Below are 22002 nucleotides of genomic sequence, written 5' to 3' on the forward strand. Positions count from 1 at the left end.
AGACAAATGATAATCTACAATAGTTAAAGCTGGTTTGATATAACTGAAAAAACAAACAATAAAAAAGAAGGTAGCAACAATATTCATTATGTGACAACATGCTGCATTTTCATGCCAGAGAGTATGATATTTTACTTTATATTATATTAAGCTTATATTATAAAGTACTAGAAAACAAGGTGAGAGAAAAATTAAAAAGCTTGCGGTATTATTTTTTTTTTTAATGAGTAGAAAATACAGTCAAACTTTGGGATCACAGCTGTCATACTATTAAGAGGCTTCTGTATCTACCCTAGGTCAAAATTCTGAAATTCTGAATACTGTTGATTGTTTTTCTGGAGCTTTCAGTTTACAAGGTAATTTACAATATTTCCACTCTTCACGTCATTAACCTTCAATTTCTCATGCTATCATATATCGTTTGACACACTTTAAGTAATAGGAGTGAAGAAAAATATCTTATGTATGCACAACTGAGTATTTAAAGATATTTGCAATGTGGAAGATTCATCAGAATGTGGAGGCTCAGAGAGACAAATGAACTCAGGAAATGTCCTAACTAAACATTAATTAAAATAGCTGAATTAATAAAATGTCCTTGAATAAAAAAAATGATCCACTATGAATCAAAATTATCGCACAGTTGTCTTGGGATGATCATGAGTGAGGTATCAAGAAAATCAAGATGATGTCAATAATTTGTGATTGAAGCCCTGGTTCTTTTAATATTTACAAACAAACAATGCATCTAATAAGGGGGCAGGGCATTGATTACATGGTTGCCACCATTGCCCTGACTTTTTTGACATTCTTTTATGGACATACCTGATAGCAGTTGTCAGAACAAGGAAAGTAAAAGAAAGCTAACCATTCTAAGAAATTGGAAATTATCTTTTTTGCTTATAGTCTCTAATATCAGAGTAAGGCTAGAGACCCTTTCTATTTACTGTTTGACTATTATATATTAAAATAAATTTCTAATTAAAAAAAACAGGACCAGGGATAGTCTATTTTTTAAAATGGAAACCTGGAAAGAGGTTTCTTCAAGAGATACAACCATCATGTTTTTGTGTCATTATTTATCTATCTAGGTTTTTTGGGCAACATGCAAAATAAAAAAAGTTAAAATCAGAATTACAATAGAACAAATTAAAAAATAATATTTAAAATGAAATTAACAGTTGACATGGTAAATTTTTTAAATGACATTCATATTCATAATCTCAGTTAAGTGACATTTTCATAAAGCTGAATGAGTTGAATTACTTTATGGCTTTCTTTGGAACTTATATTGCTTTCAGTATAGTAATGTTATTGTCAGCTTTGGAAGCCATATTAGGCTGGAAGCTCCAATGCTGCCATCTTCTCATGTGTGGGAAAGTAGGAGGGGGGATTAAGGAGAGGGGTTGGTAGTAGACATAATAGCATTCTTCCTGTCAGTCAAGGTCAGGGCGATCCAGCAGATGGAGAAGGAGTGGTCAGGGGGCTGGATCGAGATGGAGCGGATGTTGATTGGAGCATGTGACCAACTGGGGGGAAAAGGGGATGGTTTTGGGAGCTTTGACTTACTGAAGGAAAACCCAGGCTTTTCAGATTCGGGTTTTCCCAGATGTGCCAGTTTGCCTATTCTAGTAAAGAGAACTTTGGAAAATGTTTGTTTCCACATCTTTACTTGGAGTTGGGGTTTTTCTGGAATCCTGACAGTTATATTCAATGCCCTCAGCTGATCAACTGTGGTTAGAAAATTCAATACGTATTCTCTTATAAGAAACAACTAGCAAAGCCAAAACAAAAAGGAAACAAAAGACATCTATAAAATTGCATTACTCACATATGTGGGCACAGCCAACATTTTGAAATGAGCATTGATAAAAGTAATATATAAAAATATTCCCAGTGAAAGCGAGATAACAAAAGCATCTTTCCTAACCATAGGCAAGATTTATCTTGTCGTCATGATTCACGAAAGGAAGTCTATCAGACAAGAAAGAGAGTTCTTCTAATGGAATGTTGCAACAAGTGTTTCCGGAAAGAAAAAAAAATCCTTTGAACTGACTCTACTTAAGAAGCATCTTTTCACACAAGATGCTCGGAGAGACTTTTTGTTACCCAAGCCATCATATTTTTGTAAATTTGCAAGGAAACCTAAAAAATTCGCTTTGGAATAATAATAATAATAATAATAATAATAATAATAATAATAATAATAATAATAATAATAATAATAATAAAGTCCTTGGTTAGGACTCGAGCTGCTGAGCTATTAACCAGCCTCAAAGGCTGTGAATCTCACTAAAGATTAACCAATAATAATAATAATACCTTAACATACAATTGTGCTAATCTTGTAAAACCTAGTTCCATATAAGATTTCCTATAACTGATCTCTATTCAAAGTCTTCTGTAGAAGAATGTAAATATTCAAGTTTAATCCTCCTTCATATTTAGAGCTCCATTGAAAATGCAAGAGCACAAATATCTACATGCACTAGTTTTTCTGCATATACTATAATATTCAAAGCCATATAATATTCAAAGCCAAAGAAACAAAACAAAACAAAATCAGCACAGAAAAAGGTCTGGAAACAAAGAGAGAGTCTGGAATCTGTTCAGAAACTGTCCTTGTATCTATATATGGTTTAGAAGCTAAACCACAGTTTTAACATTACATCTCAACCAGTTTCTTGTGGTTTTGGCTACTGATTCTCTTTTCTATGAGTGCATGTCCTTCTTTCATGATTCTATTCAAAGTTAATACTTTGCATTTAAATAATACTTGCTTGACTCAAAATATTTCATATACATTATCACTGTATTCCTTATAGTCTGAATAACTAGGCAAAGCACTTTTATTAATGGCCTATTGAAGACATGGGACAGAGGCTGAAGAACAATGGATTGCTTGAGTTAACTTTGAGCTATGGAACTGGGTGATTTCCTGGATCAAAGTTTATTCTGTGCAATTTCCCTACTGCACTATAACATAAATAAAACTGTTGCCATCTGACTTATTTTTGTCCTGCTTAATAAGCCTCATCTAACTTCCATTTGTGTTATGTGCTTATATGTATGTTGCAAGTACAGATGAGATCAAGCTTTGCCCCTACGTAATCTGGACCCTGTGTGTTTTCAAAAACCTTTGCCTGAACTTTGTCCTTAGAAGGACTTTAGGCTACCTACAGATCTCACAGTTCTATCCCTGAGAAGCACGTAGTACCAGACATTGTGGGCACCGCCCAGGACTAATGTTCTATTTATACAGCTTAGGAGGCCCAAATAATTACAAGGTCAAAATCTCATGTTAAAGCTGATATGTTACAGCACTCTGCTAAGAATTTGCACCTTTCAAAACATTTGTCTACAATAAAGCAAATCATTTTGCTTTTACTTATCAGGGGGAACACAATCAGAATACCAGATACATGGGCAAAGCCAAGTTGTATACATAAAAAATAGAACTTGATCTTGAGTTAAGCATTAGGCTAGAAACCAGGAGACTGAGTTCTAGTCCCATTTTAGGCAGGAAAGCCAATTGGGTAATTTTGGGCTAGTCACTCTCTCTCATCCAAACCCACCTCACAAGGTTGTTGTGGTGGAGAACAGGAAGAAGAAGGAATATTAGGCATGTTCACCACTTGATTTATTTATAAAAACAATAAAGGCAAGATAAAAATAAACTTTCAATGCATCTTTCCTTCTCTCTTTGTGTGGGGAGATCCAATATCTTTCTGCCTCTGCAATAATAAAAATATTAATACACTATTTTGACCATCTTGTTTCTCTAATTCTTCCAAACAGCTGCCTCTCCTTTATTTTTTAAAACACAATTATTTTAAAATGCAGACTGATCCTCTACATTCAATTCCCCCTCCCCCCCGATTTAAAAAAAAAATGAATCCAGAATTAGAAGTCAGAAATTTCATGAAAGCATGGTCCCTAATATGTAATTTTCCTTCAGATGTTTCTAAATGCACTTCTGGGCAGTGTGGGTAGCGTAATGACTGGGCTGCCTTTTATATCAGGTTCCTCACTGATTTATCCTACAATCTTTCACTGTAATCACTCCATGTCAGAAGCTTATGCAAGAACTTTAGGCTCCATCTCATAAGAGACTAGCAAAAATAGGTTGTCTAAATGTAACAGAGGAAGGTCAACAGGCACATTTGTGTGTTCCTCGTTTATGCAACTAGAAGAGCCATTCTCAAGCTGGCATCCTCCAGAAGTAGAACTGTCTCTGGCCATGCTGGTTTAGAATTTGGGACATTGGACTGCCAACCTATCTGAACAAGTGGTGGAATTCAATTTTTTTTACTACCGGTTCTGTGGGCATGGCTTGGTGGGCGTGGTGTGGCTTGGTGGCGTGGCAGGGGAAAGGATACTGCAAAATCTCCATTCCCACCCCACTCTGGGGCCAGCCAGAGGTGGTATTTGCCGGTTCTTCGAACTACTCAAAATTTCCACTACCAGTTCTCCAGAACCTGCCAGAACCTGCTGAATTTCACCCCTGATCTGAACTAGAATTGCGTGAGAGGAAATGCATGACTAAGACTATACACTTCAGCTAAGTAGCAAAGTGTACACCACCAGGCTCCTAAACAGAGATTAAATTGGTTTCCACAAAATTTAGCCTAGAAGAGAAAACATAATAGAGAAAATAAATGGGTTCTTCAGTGGCTGGCTCCTTAATGCTTTTAAATTTGGATGCATGTTTTCAGAATTCTTATTTCATAGACAAATTCTTACATACACAATACTTTTGACTATAAGATATGTGGATAGATAATTTAAAAAACAAAAATTAAAAGAAGAAGAAATGGACTGGACGGTTATATAATAATAAATAAAATGGAGTCTTGCATGTTTAAGATCTTAAAAAGTTCCTACTTAATATTTCTTCTGTTTTTAGCACAGGATCTATATATTTCCTTACAAATGTTAATGGGTTTCATTTTTTAACTGGATTTTTTTTTTGCAGAAAATTATTCACAGAAAATTATTTTCTTGCTATTTTCTCTTGTAGTTTTTGTAACAGAAAAGACCTAATTGGCATGTTATACATTTAATCTCCAGATCTATCTAGGGCAGTGCTTTCCAAACGTTTTTCTTTATTACCCAAAACCACTTATCAGAAAGTTTTTATTTAAATGTCCTTGCTGTGACTAAGCAATGGATTAGACCAACTTCCCCACCCCCCACCTTACCCAATTTTTTTTGGTATTTACCCAGATTTGGGAAGACCTGGGCTAAGGCTCTTCCACACAGTAGACTTAAAGTCTGGTATCCGGGCGTGGGAGCCAACAAAAAACTGCTGATTTAAGACTGAGCAATCCTTACACTGACTCAGCAAAACTAATGTGGGGAAGAGAGGGAGGGTGGGGAAGGCCTCCTTTTGTAATCCCTCCATGGGGCCCTTCTCTGATGTTTCTCTCTCCATTTTATAGCAAGAGAGGTTGGGAAGACAAGAGACAAGTTCACCCCTCCTACTATCAGTTCTATGATCCTATAGAAAGGGAGAAGGGAGAGGAGCAGGCTTTTTAACTCTGCTCCTCCCAGCACGAAATAGATCAACTTCTCCCCATTTCTTTTGGGGGTGGGGGGAGGAAAATGCAATGGAATCTACTGTTTATGCCAGCACCCTGAGGCTTCAACACAGGGCTGCTGAAACAGCTTATGCTGGGAACTTCATGGTGAGGTTATTTGCTCCTACTCATCCCCCCTTCTCCTGTGGCTTAGGTCTATAGGGTTTAGCCTGCATTGGGATGATGAAGTTGTTTCATCACCTTGCCTAGGAGTCTTCATTGGCCATTGCTGTGCCAAAGCTAGAAAGAAGTTTCTCTACAATATGTGTGCTACCCTTGTGTGACAGTGCTGAAGTCCCAGAGCTGAAGAGTGTCTTAAATACCATTTCTCTTCTTCTGTGGAAATGGAAGCAGGGAAGAAGTGGGTTTTTCTAGTGCAGTGAGAAGTGGCAATCCAGATCTGCTTCCTCTCCTCTCCCCCTTTTCCAGCCACCCAGGGGATGGTAAGAGAAGGAGACAGAAATCTTTTGGTACACCGGGAGAGCTCTGACTTCTTGGCTGCCAAAAGGCAAATGGCCCAGCAAGTCAGAGGCCAGGCCCTGAGGGGATACATCATCAGTAGCCTCAGTAGAAATTGGACAGCCCTTAATTTGGAACGATTTGACTGACTGATCTGACTATTCTCAGCACAATTGAAAAGCAGTACTTTTGAAGCATTGTAATAAAAGACAAGTAGAAGATGCTTTCAGGGTGGCATCTTGGAAGTAAATTGAGGACAATGGTCATGAGTTTATGTCCTCAAGAAATGGTTCCTGGGGCAACTTTGTACCAGGCAAACAGAATTTGCATCTGAACTCTAAAATGGTAATCTAATGCAGAAACAGATTAAGCATTGGTCACACTTTCTCTATTCCAGTTTACTTATTTATTTTTCTTTATTTAAAAATTTATATTTCTACCTCTCATTCTTTGAGATCGAATTTTTTCCTAAAGAAAAGTTCTTGAAAACCCAAAATACTGCATACAGTGCTTTTCTCCAGACCTGCAGTTAGTGTCATAAAAGTGCTGCCTTCATATGGATTTTAGATTTCATTATTCAGGATCAACACAGCTGCTTTCACTTTTAAAAAGTAAAAAGAACTCCTTTGAGTCAAGCTCAAGCCATGTTTTGGCATGATATGGAAGTGGTTGGATATTGCCTCCTTCCAGGATGTTTTTTTCCCCCCAGCTTTCCAGTCTTGCCTGTAGTCCTGCACTTCCCCACTGCCCTGGTAACAAGGCAACCTGGATCTGTTGGCTGGGGGTTGCCAAGGGAAGCATAAAGTCCTAGCATACTTCAAATCATCCTGAGACTCACCAACACGCCCAGAATTACTTTATGCCTTCCCTTGTCATAATGGCAATACTAAAAAGAAGAAAAATCTAATAAAGGTCCACGACCACCAAAACTGCAAACAAAGTAAGGTGCGAGGACAAGCCAGTCAATAAATAAATTAAAATATGCTGCTAATTAATATTTTGAAATTCCCAATATAATTTAGCCCCCTCTCTAGGAAAAAAAAATCTCAACATGGTGAAGATTCAATTATTTGCCCAGTGGGAGAATCAGTGGAACTAATAACATTGAAACTCTTCTCTTTGGTAAATAATTTCCAGTGATTGCACAGTTTTGGCAAATGATCAGCATACTGACATCTGTCAAGACCAAATTTTATACCATACACTTATAATTTTGTGCATTCCCATTTTATTTGCTATTAATGCAAGCATAATACTTTGATTCTTTAAAACTAAAAACATGAAAAGCCTTTTTAACATTTAAAATTAATAATTTAAATATAAACTGTTCTTAGACATGCAGTGCAAGAATGCATATGCTACACATAAATACAAAACACTTTAGATTCAGATATGAATCAGGTTACAGTATGTTTGTCTAACATAATTCCTTTATTAATAACACCCCCTACAGACTTTGGGCAGGAACTGTTTTTACGAAGCTCAAAAGAAAACCTGAGAAAATGAAAGGATCAAATCTATTTTTTAAAAAAACAGATGAAAGGCTCAGATAGATTTTTCTTACATTTTCTTAATGCGTGTTACTGGTACGTAGTAGTAGCTAAGGACTGAGACAAGGATGACATTAACTGCTACGTGATATAAACCATGGGCTCAGCACATATACTTTAAGCACCACTCTCTTTAGCTATATCTGATATTATTACTTCTTATTTTAAGCTTTCCAAAGCATACAACTATCATAAATGCATAAAATTAAGACACAATAATAAAAAGATTAAAACTAGATTAAAAGGCTTCACAAGAGATTCCATTTATTCGATTCTGAATCTGAGACAAATTGTATATAGCAAGGATGGTTCATCAATGGTTCCAAGATTGTGTGTCACCCAAAGTCACTTGTTGAGATGAGCAGCCATGACTGTTCCATAAAACTGCTTAGCTCAGGGCTAGCCATGCCCAATTACTCAGGGCCTATTTTTAGTTGTTTTACAGTTGAAGTAATTCTAGTGGCAGCCAAAACTAATCTTCTATCTGATCACCCAGTATCTAACTCTTCCCTGTCATCTTTTCTCTAGGTAAATTTTGATAATTTTAAACTGCCAAAAGCTTTGATGGTTTCCACAGATGGTATCTGTGATATTAGATATCAGATATTAGAAAAGAAAAAAGCCCAGAACCGAGTAGATGAGATTCTACTGAGCTGGAGCTACAAAAAAACCTTGGCTACGTAGGGAAAACCTGGCTAGAAGAAAACACACATAAACCCTACGAAGAAGTAAGAAAATTGATACTATGCCTTTACAGGGAGGAGATGGGTGTGGCCTACTGATGACAGCTAACGAGCTAGAAATGGATCTATTTAGGTCTCCCACCTAGCAGTGAGAGCTTGCTAGGTGTTAGAAAAGAAAAAAGCCCAGAACCGAGTAGATGAGATTCTACTGAGCTGGAGCTACAAAAAAACCTTGGCTACGTAGGGAAAACCTGGCTAGAAGAAAACACAAATAAACCCTACAAAGAAGTAAGAAAATTGATACTATGCCTTTACAGGGAGGATATGGGTGTGGCCTACTGATGACAGCTAACGAGCTAGAAATGGATCTATTTAGGTCTCCCACCTAGCAGTGAGAGCTTGCTAGGTGTTAGAAAAGAAAAAAACCCAGAACCGAGTAGATGAGATTCTACTGAGCTGGAGCTACAAAAAACCCTTGGATACGTAGGGAAAACCTGGCTAGAAGAAAACACACATAAACCCTACGAAGAAGTAAGAAAATTGATACTATGCCTTTACAGGGAGGATATGGGTGTGGCCTACTGATGACAGCTAACGAGCTAGAAATGGATCTATTTAGGTCTCCCACCTAGCAGTGAGAGCTTGCTAGGTGTTAGAAAAGAAAAAAGCCCAGAACCGAGTAGAAGAGATTCTACTGAGCTGGAGCTACAAAAAAAACCTTGGCTACGTAGGGAAAACCTGGCTAGAAGAAAACACACATAAACCCTACGAAGAAGTAAGAAAATTGATACTATGCCTTTACAGGGAGGATATGGGTGTGGTCTACTGATGACAGCTAACGAGCTAGAAATGGATCTATTTAGGTCTCCCACCTAGCAGTGAGAGCTTGCTAGGTGTTAGAAAAGAAAAAAGCCCAGAACCGAGTAGAAGAGATTCTACTGAGCTGGAGCTACAAAAAAACCTTGGCTACGTAGGGAAAACCTGGCTAGAAGAAAACACACATAAACCCTACGAAGAAGTAAGAAAATTGATACTATGCCTTTACAGGGAGGATATGGGTGTGGCCTACTGATGACAGCTAATGAGCTAGAAATGGATCTATTTAGGTCTCCCACCTAGCAGTGAGAGCTTGCTAGGTGTTAGAAAAGAAAAAAGCCCAGAACCGAGTAGATGAGATTCTACTGAGCTGGAGCTACAAAAAAACCTTGGCTACGTAGGGAAAACCTGGCTAGAAGAAAACACACATAAACCCTACGAAGAAGTAAGAAAATTGATACTATGCCTTTACAGGGAGGATATGGGTGTGGCCTACTGATGACAGCTAACGAGCTAGAAATGGATCTATTTAGGTCTCCCACCTAGCAGTGAGAGCTTGCTAGGTGTTAGAAAAGAAAAAAGCCCAGAACCGAGTAGATGAGATTCTACTGAGCAGGAGCTACAAAAAAACCTTGGCTACGTAGGGAAAACCTGGCTAGAAGAAAACACACTAAACCCTACGAAGAAGTAAGAAAATATATATATATTATATACATATACATATACATATACATACATATATTTGTTTTCTGAGGTTTTCGCGGGTGTTTGTATGTAGGTCTTTGGTTATTCGGGTTTTCTCCCGCGTAAAATTGGAGGTGAATATGTGTATATACACACACACACACACACACACACACACACACACACACATCTTGTAGATAAAACACTGTTTGCAAAACCTCTGTGTACTGTATTTTGCTCCTGGGTTGTCTCAAAATAGTAGTCACGCTGTGCACACTCTGACAGATAGACTACAAAAACTGTACCAGAGGAGTAAGAGAAAAACCCCTTAAGTAAGCAACAGTTTTTCAGCACAGCGCTGTTGCTGGTTTCTCTCTCTCTCCCTTTCTTGGGAGCTCCTACGTGCTAGGGGTGCTATATCTGGAGGCCACAATCTACTTATTTTGCTATGAATATATAGAAGCATTTACTGATACAATGAAATATTCTCTGTTAATCTATAGCTGTATATATTAAATTCCTATTGTCCTGACTTAAATAGTAAAAAAAACATTACTGAATTTACTAAATGCACTTTATTCTTAGCTTCTAGGGACTTAAATTCCTACTCACCAACCTCAATAAAATCATCAGTCCCTTGTCTATGATGCCTTCAGCATCTTTCTATATTACTCCTGCTGCTGGAGAGCTGGGATGATCTTTACACAATCAATTCAATTCAGAATAGAGCTGGAAGGGACCTTGGAGGTCTTCTAGTCCAGCCCCCTGCTCAAGCAAGAGACCCTATATCATTCCAGATAAGTGGCTGTCCAGTCTCTTTTTATAAATCTCCAGTGCTGGAGCACCCACCAATCAATGACCCTGCTGGAAATATCTACTTTTGACATACATTCCCCATGCTTTTTTTACTCATTCCTCCCAGGAACTCCATCTCCCTCCATGATGGAGATAGCACAGTATGATTTGGGGGGGGGGGGGGTTAATTGATTATTGTATTGTACAGTTATTATCGGTTCATGTTTTCTTTTCTATGCAGTTTACTTATTTGTATTAAAGGGTTTTTTTTTTTGCCTGCTTTGTGTTTATTCAGAGTTTTTTTCACATCTTTAACCTTTTTCTAAATTAAAATTTTATTAAAAACATTGTGGTTTTGCTTCCCTTCAAATGATGTAGCTAGTTTTTTACTGGCTTCTGTAGTTCTACCTATAGGAGTAGGCTGATGTAGCGACAGCTGGCTAAATGTGTATATCCATATATTTAAGGTTCCAGTTTCTAAACTAAGCAGATCAAGTTTCTATTCAAAATGCGTGCCACAAACCATTTTTCTCTTTTTTCCTACAAGTTGACAACTCATTCCATGCCTTTATTTACTGAAGAAACGAAATACATTGCATAAAAAATACAGGCTATTTTATTGCACTATATCTGATACAGAAAAATCTCATTTGTGGTACTAAATACAATATTTCAAGCAGATTTTTCTAGCTGACACAGAGCAGGGAAGATTATTAACTCATTACAAAATTGTTACCTGTAAGAGCTAGTGATTTTTCTTGCCAAAAGAAGTAACATACCAGGAAGCAAACGTATTTTTAGAAACCTACTGCAGCCAAAATTGTCTTCCACTGTAAAAGCAAAGTTTTATTGAGTTTCTTGCAGTTTGGCTCTATCAGCTGCCCTGGGGCCCTGATTTTTTTGGGGGGAGGGAGGGAATGGCATCTTGAAGATGGTTAATGGATTAGACAGAACCCTACCTTCTCCCTGTAGGCACTTCACACCCTTCCTCTCCATCTTGGTTAATTTAATTTTAACTGAATTTTAAATTTATGGGCTTTATTGGTTTAATGTTTTATATGGTAATTTACTGAATGATTTAAACTGCCTAGAGTCGCCTTGGTGAAATGGGCAGATAGAAGTTTAATAAATGAATTGAATAAATAAAATCTTTATCTGTACAAACTTCATTTTGCTTACCTTCAAAATACATGCAAGATTTGTAGCTCAAAACTAAAGCACATTATCAGAGGAAAGGTAAAGTTCAAGGTTTAATCTCGACATATTGAAGTAGGGCTCAGAAACTCCCAAATGAAATCCAGGAATTATTCTCAATCACTGTAGGCAAAGCTGAGCTCAGTAGAACAATGGTTTAACTTGCCACACAATATAAACCCTAATTTTAATTCTAAGTAATTCTTCTGAAAGTCCTGTCAGAATAATCTATAATGTCACATATGGGGGATGAGTGGCTCTATGAATTGAATAAATAATAAATAAAAGGTTTCCTGATGGTCACTTTCAATATATCTCTGAACCCAGACCACAACCAACACTGCAGTAATAGGAGCAAATATGGGCCTAGGACTTGTTTACAATGAGCAGGTTCAACCAATATATACTGGGATAAAGTTTAACCAACGATTCATTCTCTTTTTGGTAGGGCTACCAGATATGGGCAGCAAAATCCAGACACTAACAAAATAGTGGGGGGAGGGGGGAGAAAAAAAAAGAGAGGGATGGGGGAACCCCAATCATGCATTTCCTTTTAGACTAAAAAACATTATGCATAGAAGACATTCCAAGTCAAAGAAATTATGTGCATAAGATAAGAAAAAGAAATATTCTAATTTACACAAATACTATTTGCTACACCTTTTCATATTTTTCTATGTAAATTCATATATTTACTAACTCTTCATTATTCTATCTTCTACATATTTTATTCTTGCAAGCTACCCTTTCTTCTATCACATGCATTCCTTGCTTGGTACACTATCTTTTATTCTTTACCTCTCCCTTTCTGAGAATCTCAATGTATTCAACCTAACCACAAGTTTCTTGGTTTTCCCCTTCTTTGGACCCATTCACCTTTTTAAATGTATTGGTTTTGCAATTCGAGCCTCATATATTCTCTCTACTGAAAAAAAAAAAAATCATTCCAACATACCTCTTTCATATAGCAATAGCGCTTAGACTCATATACTGCTTCACGGTGCTTTTACAGCCCTCTCTAAGCGGTTTACAGAATCAGCATATTGCCCCCAACAATCTGGGTCCTCATTTTACCGACCTCGGAAGGATAGAAGGCTGAGTCAACCTTGAGCCGGTGGGACTTGAACTGTCAGCAATCAGCAGTCAGCAGAAGTAGCCTGCAGTACTGCACTCTAACCACTGCGCCACCATGGCTCTCACTGTTGTATTCTGTCCACATTCATTCACCACCCATTCATTTGTTACCTTATTTCTTCATGTTTCTATTCATACACTTATATAAGTCATTCCCACTGCATTCAACCTTTTATTTCCCACATCTATTTAGCAAAGTATACAGATGCACATTCTACACACAGTGATTTTTAAATCACACATTGCTCACTATTTTTCTACCAGTATTTACACATCTTTAAAACTCTCTGTTCACCCATCTGTAGTGTAGAGGGGAAGCTGTAGTGCTTACCCTCTGAAATACTGTACCCCTCTCCCTGAAGATCTGACTGGCCCCAACTCTACTAGCTTTAAAAAAAAAAAGCTTTAAAAAACTGGTTATTTCACCAAGTGTGAGGGTGAAGAGTTTAACAGAGAATCCATGAGATAGTTATTACAGATGTGACAATTGTTTTCTCAACACAATTATATATACAGAGTGTTGCTGTTTAACAGCTGCACTATTTAACGACTGTGTGAAGTTACAACAGTACTGAAAAAATAACTCGACATCCAGTGCTTTCAGTTTTGATCCTTCCAGGGTTCTGTAGTCATGTGATTGCAATTTGCACACAGCTTCTGATAAGCAGAGTCAATGGCAACACCATCAGTAAAATCATTAAGTCGTGGTCATGTGATGTCTCGCTTAACAAGCACATCACTTAGTAACAGAACTGCTGGTCCCAGTTGTAGTAATTAGGGAAAGACTGTAAATTATGATTAGTTGTTTGCCATCTACAGTCACTGTTTGCAAGATGGATGGCCATATAAATTGTTTTTATAAAATAAAGTTTAATGTTTGCTACAAATCATTTAGGTTCTCAGTCAACAACATGGCTTCTACTTTCACATCCCTAACAAAGATTGTTTTAATTTTACTTGGTATTGAACCATTTGCTAAATATTCCACTTGTAGTGAATTTATGATTTACTTCCATTGTATAATACTCTTCCTGCATTCAACAACCCACCATCAACTCCAAAGCGACAAAGAAAATTCTACAATTCAAACCTATTCACTTTATCATGTTCTTCCTTTAAACTCACAAACATATAATAAGCTAACCATCTCATATAGATCACTTTCTACTAAAAATATGTTATAGATTGATTCTAGAGCGTTAATATTAAAACCACACTCTCCTTCATAGATACATAGAGCATAGCACAATACCATGTATTTTAAATATAAGTAACCTGATGTATAGGTAACCTGATGTCTCCCTCCAGGAAGCCATATCGCCAGGTCAGATGGAACAAATAATAATAAATATATATAGCAATGTTAATGTTTTATATTTAATCATATTCCTTTGTGTCCTATTGTTCTGCCACTGTGCAAGTTTGAGTGCTAGGAACAAAATTGAGATGGCAAAATATGTACCTGGTTTTTCTTCTGTACAATTTCAATGAGAATTATCATTTGACAACCAGAACATATTCATGTGAAGGTGAAAACATTAAGCACAGTGTCATAAATAAACCAAAACTTCTTATTGTTTCTGTTAAGTCTTTTTAGTTATTAACAGTTGCCCCTCGTCCAGCTTTCATATCTCCTGGGCAATCTGACAGCAGTAGAAAAAACTCCCTCCGAAAAGAGTCAGTGTTGCATGATCTCAGCATAAAATATCAGGGATTGTGAAATCTAAGAACATCCTCCCCATGGAATCCTAAATAGTATATATTTTCTTAGAGCTTGTGAATGGGAACAAAATAGACATATACCCGCAGAAGCTGTCAGTAAAACAATCATATAAACTGAGAAATTAAAAAAAGGCCTGAAATCTGCTTTTTCCCCAAAAAAGTATCTGATGCAAAACGTCAATAAATTCTAATTCAAGCTCAAAATTTACTTCATGCCAAGTTTTGATTCTATAATTTTTTTTCATATGATTTACATTTCACAACAGAACTGCAAGTGGCATGTATTTTGTTTTCACACTTCTTGGCAGTATTAAAATAAAGATTCACTCGTGTCTGTTAAGTAATGAGGACTTCACATATCTAGTCACAAAAGAGGAGGATGACCACCTGCCAAGCTTGGCATCAACCACAGCATGATTCATTGCTACAGGTGTCCCCTTATTTTTTTTTAATCAACCTAATACTAACAAAAGGACATTACACAATTCCATGTAATGCTAATTTAATTCATGTACGGTATTCATATGTATGTATGAGACTGCACTGCAGAAAAATTCCATGACAGCAGAAATAATCCCAGCTGCACAGAGCCAGCAACATGCTAGAAGCTTCTGTTGCCTTTGCTTTTACCAGACTGTCTGTCAGGCTCAAAAAACCAGATCCACATGTGAAAGATTCAAGTTGACTACTTTACTGTGTTCTACCCATAGTACAAGAATTTTCCCAGACTGCTCACCTTACCTTGCCAACAGATAAGATGCCATGGAACTTGGAAGGGGGTGGTGTTAGTTTTAGGTCTCTTGCCACTGTGCAATGATACAAGGTTAACTCCCTATTTGATCCCTGCTCTTTGCCTGGTTGGGGATTTCCTAACACTGCCTCTTCGGGTACCTGGCAACTGGAAAAATCTTCTAATGAGTCGGAAGCATCAATGATTGGCACATTAGCTACATTAAAAGAAATCTATCCCTGCTATCATTTTAATTTCCCCATTTGTACATACTGAGTTATATTGGTAGAAAATAAACAGTGTTGTCAAAAGCTCCAGCTGCATGGACCAGGTAGGAATTTTTATCAACATAGTTCAAAGTAACACAATATAGCATCACACATTAAAAATAATAACAGAACTGAAAACTTCCTTAATTTATCCACTGGGACTCTGTTCAACTTGTCACCCACACCAGGGGGAATTCATTCATTTGCCTATTACCTAAGGACCTGTAGGATTGAGGAAAACTATATGTCTGGGGGAAGATCATTCCAAAAATTGTTCTGGATTCCAATAAATATAGGCTGAGGAATGTTGGAAACATCAGAACTTCCTGTTCATGTTCATGGGTCTCCCAAATATTGCTGCTTATATATATGTAGGTCTCCAAAATATTGCTTATATCTAGGAAGGTCAATCTATCATCTATTGTATGTACAGTGTCATTAATTTACTGTCAAAGGATCTTAACAGTTGATGAGGTTAATGAATATTCAGCAGAGCATCTCTACTACTACTATAAATCTTAGTGGGAAGGAAAATATAAACCAGAGCCTTATTCCTCTGTTTAAAAAGATCACAGCAAAATCACTGATTCCTGGCACATATACAAAGCATACCTCTACATAGATTCATAACTTGGCTTCTCTTCCTTAGTCTCATCTGACCCTGGCAATTGAAAGCAAGACTATATTACAAAACCCTGTTTGATCTTCATGCGTCTGGAAAGATTGCAAAAGAAAATTGAGATTTCTTGGATGGGCAATTTTGTGGGGGGTAGAATATAATTCTATTTGATAGAATAAAATACAGCAATGATGTATTTAATGCTACAGAGGTAAACAATGTTATCTATTTACACTATGTCTTTTTTGAGACAAATGTTTGATGATAGGCCCGCAAAAGAAAAACTTAATAGTGACAGTGTGTTGTGAAAATATTAGTCATATCACATATTTGAATCTTGTGGCATCAGCCCAGAGTGCTTTTCTGACTGCTCATTTTTCAATTTCAAAGTGTAAAGTCCATTCTCACTGAAATATTTCTATTTCACTCAGCTCTAACAGTTATTTGCACTTTAAGGTCTGGTGAACTTGGTAAAGTTCTATAGTCAGTGTCATTGATAAAACTGTAGATGGTATTTTACTGCTAAAAAATCCTAACACATTAGCCAATCAGAGGGTTACGTAAAACAACTTCCTAAAGATATACATGACTACTCAAAGTACACTGGGCTCTGATACATTAAAGGACAAGAGAGAAGAAAGAAAGTCTTCTCTTAAATACTTAGGTGTATGTGTTTTATTCAGTCAATTGCCCAGATAAAGTAGATCTTTAAAGTTTTATACTTGGATGTGATCAAATAGGAGAAATTTGCCAATCCAATTAATGAAGGACTTTTTCTTCACCTGTTTGTGAGAAGCTGGCAAGGTTTAAAGAAATGGTCCACTAACATGTATATGGCCAAACCCCAGGTGGTAATAGAAAAAGGAATTGAGGGTGGGAAGATTGAATTGAATTGAATACTTTCAATTCTTTCAAATACTTCATTTGGCCAAGTGTGATTAGACACACAAGGAATTTACCTCCGGTACAGAAGCTCTAAATGTACATGCAAAACAACAACAACAATAATAATACCAATAAAAGGGAGAGTAAAGAAGATAATAAGAAAGATAAATAATACGATATGAGTAAGTATACTGTACATGTACATTAGGCAGCTCTGTGAGAATTGGGTGTTCAGCAGAATGATGGCACGAAGGAAAAACTGCCCTTGTGTCTAGTCATTTTGGTATATAATGCCCTATGGCACTGTCCCAAAGGAAGAAGCTCCGGTACAGAAGCTCTAAATGTACATGCAAAACAACAACAACAATAATAATACCAATAAAAGGGAGAGTAAAGAAGATAATAAGAAAGATAAATAATACGATATGAGTAAGTATACTGTACATGTACATTAGGCAGCTCTGTGAGAATTGGGTGTTCAGCAGAATGATGGCACGAAGGAAAAACTGCCCTTGTGTCTAGTCATTTTGGTATATAATGCCCTATGGCACTGTCCCAAAGGAAGAAGCTGAAACAGCTTATGTCCAGGATATGAGAGGTCTGTACTTTGACCTGCAATTCAATTCAATATACAGATCTTCTAGGGAAGGCAGGCTGATTGCAATTGTTCTTTCTGCAGTTTTAATTGTCTGTTGGAATCTGTACTTGTCCTGTTTGATTGCTGTACCAAACCAGACAGCTATAGAAGTACAAATCACAGACTCAATAATTCCTCTGTAGAACTGTATTAACAGTTCCTGGAGCAGTCTCAACTTTCTCAACTGACACAGGAAAAACATTCATAGTTGTGCCTTTTTATTGATGGTTCTAAACATCCATTTCAAGTCCTGGGAAATTATAGAACCCAAAAATTTGAAGGACTCTGTTGTAGATACTCATACAATACTTTTTGAATCTCTTTCTGGTCACATTGGTTTTTTAAAAACATTTCCCAATACAAACACTAATAAAAGAGGCTTTTTAGATAAGCCTAGTCTATAGTATTCCTCTGATCTGGAGCATAAATGCATTCAATATAGTTAATTATAAAGTCATTATTTTTTTATTCAAATTGACATGGTTTATTTAAATCTCCCTAATTATTTCTTATAAATACAAATCATAATTTAAAGTACCTGATGTATAATTCTTTGATATGAATCAATCCATTTTTAAAGTTTTGTAGCCTTTTCTTTGAAGGACTGCAACGTAACTTTATATTATATGCAGAACAACTGTAATTTTTATATTGCACTATTTTTTAAAAAAAACCAAACGGGGGGGGGGGGGGAAGAGTAGGAAGACATATCTCCTTCCTACTCATATTTTCATTCCTATCAGCAATAATAAGGTGCTGATAAATGAGGTGATTTTAAAGAACATGTTCTACTTACTCATTTTAGCCTGAAAGGCAACATACCAGAATGAGGATGTGTAGGCAACAGCAATACATTTTATTAGGTCATCAGGAATTTACAGATAGCCACATGACATCCCCCTCCCACCTGACATACAAAAATCTTGTGAATCTAGTTTCATTTACTATAATCTACAACCACATGAGTTAAAAAGCACACCTGTATTAGAAACGAATCAAACAACAAAAAATACCACTAACCCCCACACACTCAGAAAATCAAAATGATGTGTAATCATTTGCTAACTGGCAACTTTCAGCTCATCTATTTTGCCACTGTAGCTTCTACACCCTTCCTATTTTTGCAGTCAAACTACAACCACTTCTGAATTACTGGTTTGCAAGTCAGCTACTCTTCTGCTTATCAACTGAGCCCCTGCAAAGCACACCATGTGCTGCAATCTAGATGACCTGGCTTTTTGCACAGCTATTATGAACCAAGATAGAAATGGTTTAGTCTCTGAATTTAACTATAAGCAGTGGCACCACAGAAGAGAGAGGAAATGTGAACACACTTTTCCTTGTGAGCTAACAATTCTAGCTAGTCAATGTATTTCCATCAGCATTTAGGGTGATTCCACTTAGAAACCAAAAGGAAGCGTGTTGGAAATACATACAAAGCACACTGCCCTATATCCCAGGGAAGTGGAGGAGAAATTTCCGACAGTTAGAACAATTAATCAGTGGAACGACTTGCCTCCAGAAGTTGTGAATGCTCCAATACTGGAAATTTTTAAGAGATTGGACTATTTGTCTGAAATGTACCTCCGAAGTCTTTTCCAACTCTGCTATTTCTGTTCTGAAGGTAGAAGCTAGTTAGGGATCTCTGGGTGATATGCAGAAGATCAATAAGAGTTTCTGTGAAGAACAACAGTTAAAAAAAAACAACCCACTGTTCCCCTCCTAAACCAGACTAACAAGAAAAAATAGTTTGGAGAAAATTAGGAGCAGATCTTATGTGGAAGTGTTTGCCCATTTGTAACTAATACCAATTACAAATCCTAAAGTAACTCTGTATTCAAAGGCACTCGAGCCCTTAACTGTTCATAAAAGTGAATTAGCAAAGATGTGGATTCAAGGTCTGTAATTCAGGCCCACCACTTCTCAGAAAAGCACTTCATATAAAATACTTTTCCTTGAGTAGGTGAAACACAAATATTTAGACCCAAAGGTCCTTTTTCAAAAGGCAACTGGACTTTGTTTTTCCTCTAAGATGTTTTATTTCTCATTCAAGAAACTTTTTCAATGCTGACTCTTCTTGGCTTCTTGGATGAGAAGCGAACCATTTTCAAAGAAAAACAAAGTCCAGTTGCCTTTTGAAAAAGGTCAATGGTTGGGACAACCATGACCTGAATGACTGAGAATCTCCACAGACACACACATTTAGACAATTATTTGCAAAACTGGATATACAAAGATATCCACTTAATCATATTTCTGATAAGATTTAGACTTTACAGTAGAGAAGATGACCACAAATCTTGGTGCTACACCTGGTTCTCCAGCCAAACTGCATAAAATATTTTCAGTTTCAGCATCTTATTCAAAGCCGAGGTGTCAAACACAAACCAAAAATACAGTTCTGTAAACGTTTTTATTTAACCAACCACCTCTCGGAATTTCAAGACAAGGATAAAATTAGCTGTGTGAACTACTGTATTACAAGATATGTTCTACACAACCAGGAAGTATCTATTTGATCTGATTGGATGCTCTATAAAGCTTCTATATGAGATTAGATTCCGTCATTACAGTACTTCTTTAGCTGAATACATTCAGTATAACATACTCATGTAACATTCCTATTGAATTAAATTAATAATGAAGCATGTTGAGTTTTATATGAATAAGATGTCAGGATCACAGATGCCATTCTTTTATATATAATTAAAGGGTTGTGTTGTATTGTATTCTTTGATAGGACATGACTAAAAGAAATGTTCTTGTATAATCAGAGACATATAAAAGTAAAGCCCAATTTATATTAAAATGTATATACAAAAATTATATTCTGAATTCAGATTTTCATAACAGGAGAGAAGCATTTCTGCACCATCTGTTTTGTGTTCAGCTCACCAAACTTATTTGCAACCCTGTTCACAGCTAAGTAAGATCTTAAAGCCGAAACAGATCAGCTTAAAAATGGAATAATAATAAATTAAATTATCAAATTGTTGATATGCAATAGAACACCATACTGCATGAATATATAAAAGCATATTACACTGAACTACACTTCTGCTAACAAGACAGAGCGACTAAATTCTAAGAATTCTCTCTATGCTAAACAGTTTGCAAAAAAAGAAAAGAATCATACTTACCAGTGACAGCTATCCTCTTCTTTCTATGTTCTTGAAAAATATATCTATAGAGATAAAAATTATGATCTGAAATGGTAGCATTTTATTAAAAATACTGCAAATAAAAGTACTGCAAAATATCATTTATTTCCCTTCTTTTAAAAAATATAATTCTTGAAATGATTAAGAGAGAGAAAAAAACACACAACTCAGCCTTCCTGCTCACTGAAATAAATTACTCATGCTGACTCACCAACCACAACTTCCTTCCCTACATTCTATTCATACTTTAGGGTTTGAATAATCAACTTCTCAGGATCTCTGGATCTCAAATTCTTCCAGGAAGGAGGCATTTTAATCCATACTGTGGGAGAGAAATATTTTCCATCACTGTTCAAATAAAGACATCCTGCTCTTCCTTTTCTCTCACTGAAACCCTACATCTGAAAGAAGTGATTGCTTCCCATTTTTTCTTGTTCACAGGGAACAGGTACTGCAGGAAATTTTGTGTATTTTGTGAATGTGCTTCAAATATTTGCATGCAGCTATAGTTTATGCTTTCTTGATTTATATTAAGATAGCTTAAACTGGAAAATTCATATTATTGTAATGTTATAATAATAAAGAAATATATAGGCAAGTCATTTACTGGATAAAAACATATAAATTAATACTATCAGCTACACTTTTAAAAATAACTTTTCCTAACTGCAAAAACATTATTGAAAATATATCAGCAATAGCTAGTGAAAACATAATCATAAGAACCAAGAATTAAATAAAAGTTTTTATTTGTGGTAGTATCTTTTATTTGAAAGGGTGTATAGTTCAATTCCTGTCAAGCGCAGAAAATCAGAAATCCAGGCAGTTCCAAAGAATATAGGTTTATATGCAGGCGCAAAGGGACTCGAGACTGATAATGTGTTTGACCCCTCCCTCAGGCTCAGCTTGGTCATCTCCAATGACTCCGTTTTAACAATAGCACTTAGATTTAAATATCATCCAACAGTGCTTTAAGAGCACTCTCAGGGTGATTTACAATGTCAGCATATTGCCCCCAACCATCATGGTCCTCATTTTACCCACCTTGAAAGGATGGAAGGCTGAGTCAACCTTAAGCCGGTCAG

General features: G+C 36.5%; 1 long non-coding RNA gene across 1 annotated transcript in view; it reads right to left on the reverse strand.

Moving 5' to 3' along the window:
* The window catches only part of LOC139319973 (uncharacterized), an 89010-nt gene extending 68068 nt beyond the window's left edge, over positions 1–20942 (reverse strand). Inside the window, exon 1 of the long non-coding RNA XR_011600659.1 lies at positions 20897–20942. This is a non-coding gene — a long non-coding RNA (uncharacterized lncRNA). The remainder of the gene's footprint in view (positions 1–20896) is intronic.
* Positions 20943–22002: the final 1060 nt, after the last annotated feature.

The sequence above is a fragment of the Pituophis catenifer genome, unplaced genomic scaffold, assembly GCF_029215685.1.
Source record: "Pituophis catenifer annectens isolate HBS135680 unplaced genomic scaffold, rPitCat1.0.hap2 SCAF_1, whole genome shotgun sequence".
Taxonomy (NCBI): Eukaryota; Metazoa; Chordata; class Lepidosauria; order Squamata; family Colubridae; genus Pituophis; species Pituophis catenifer.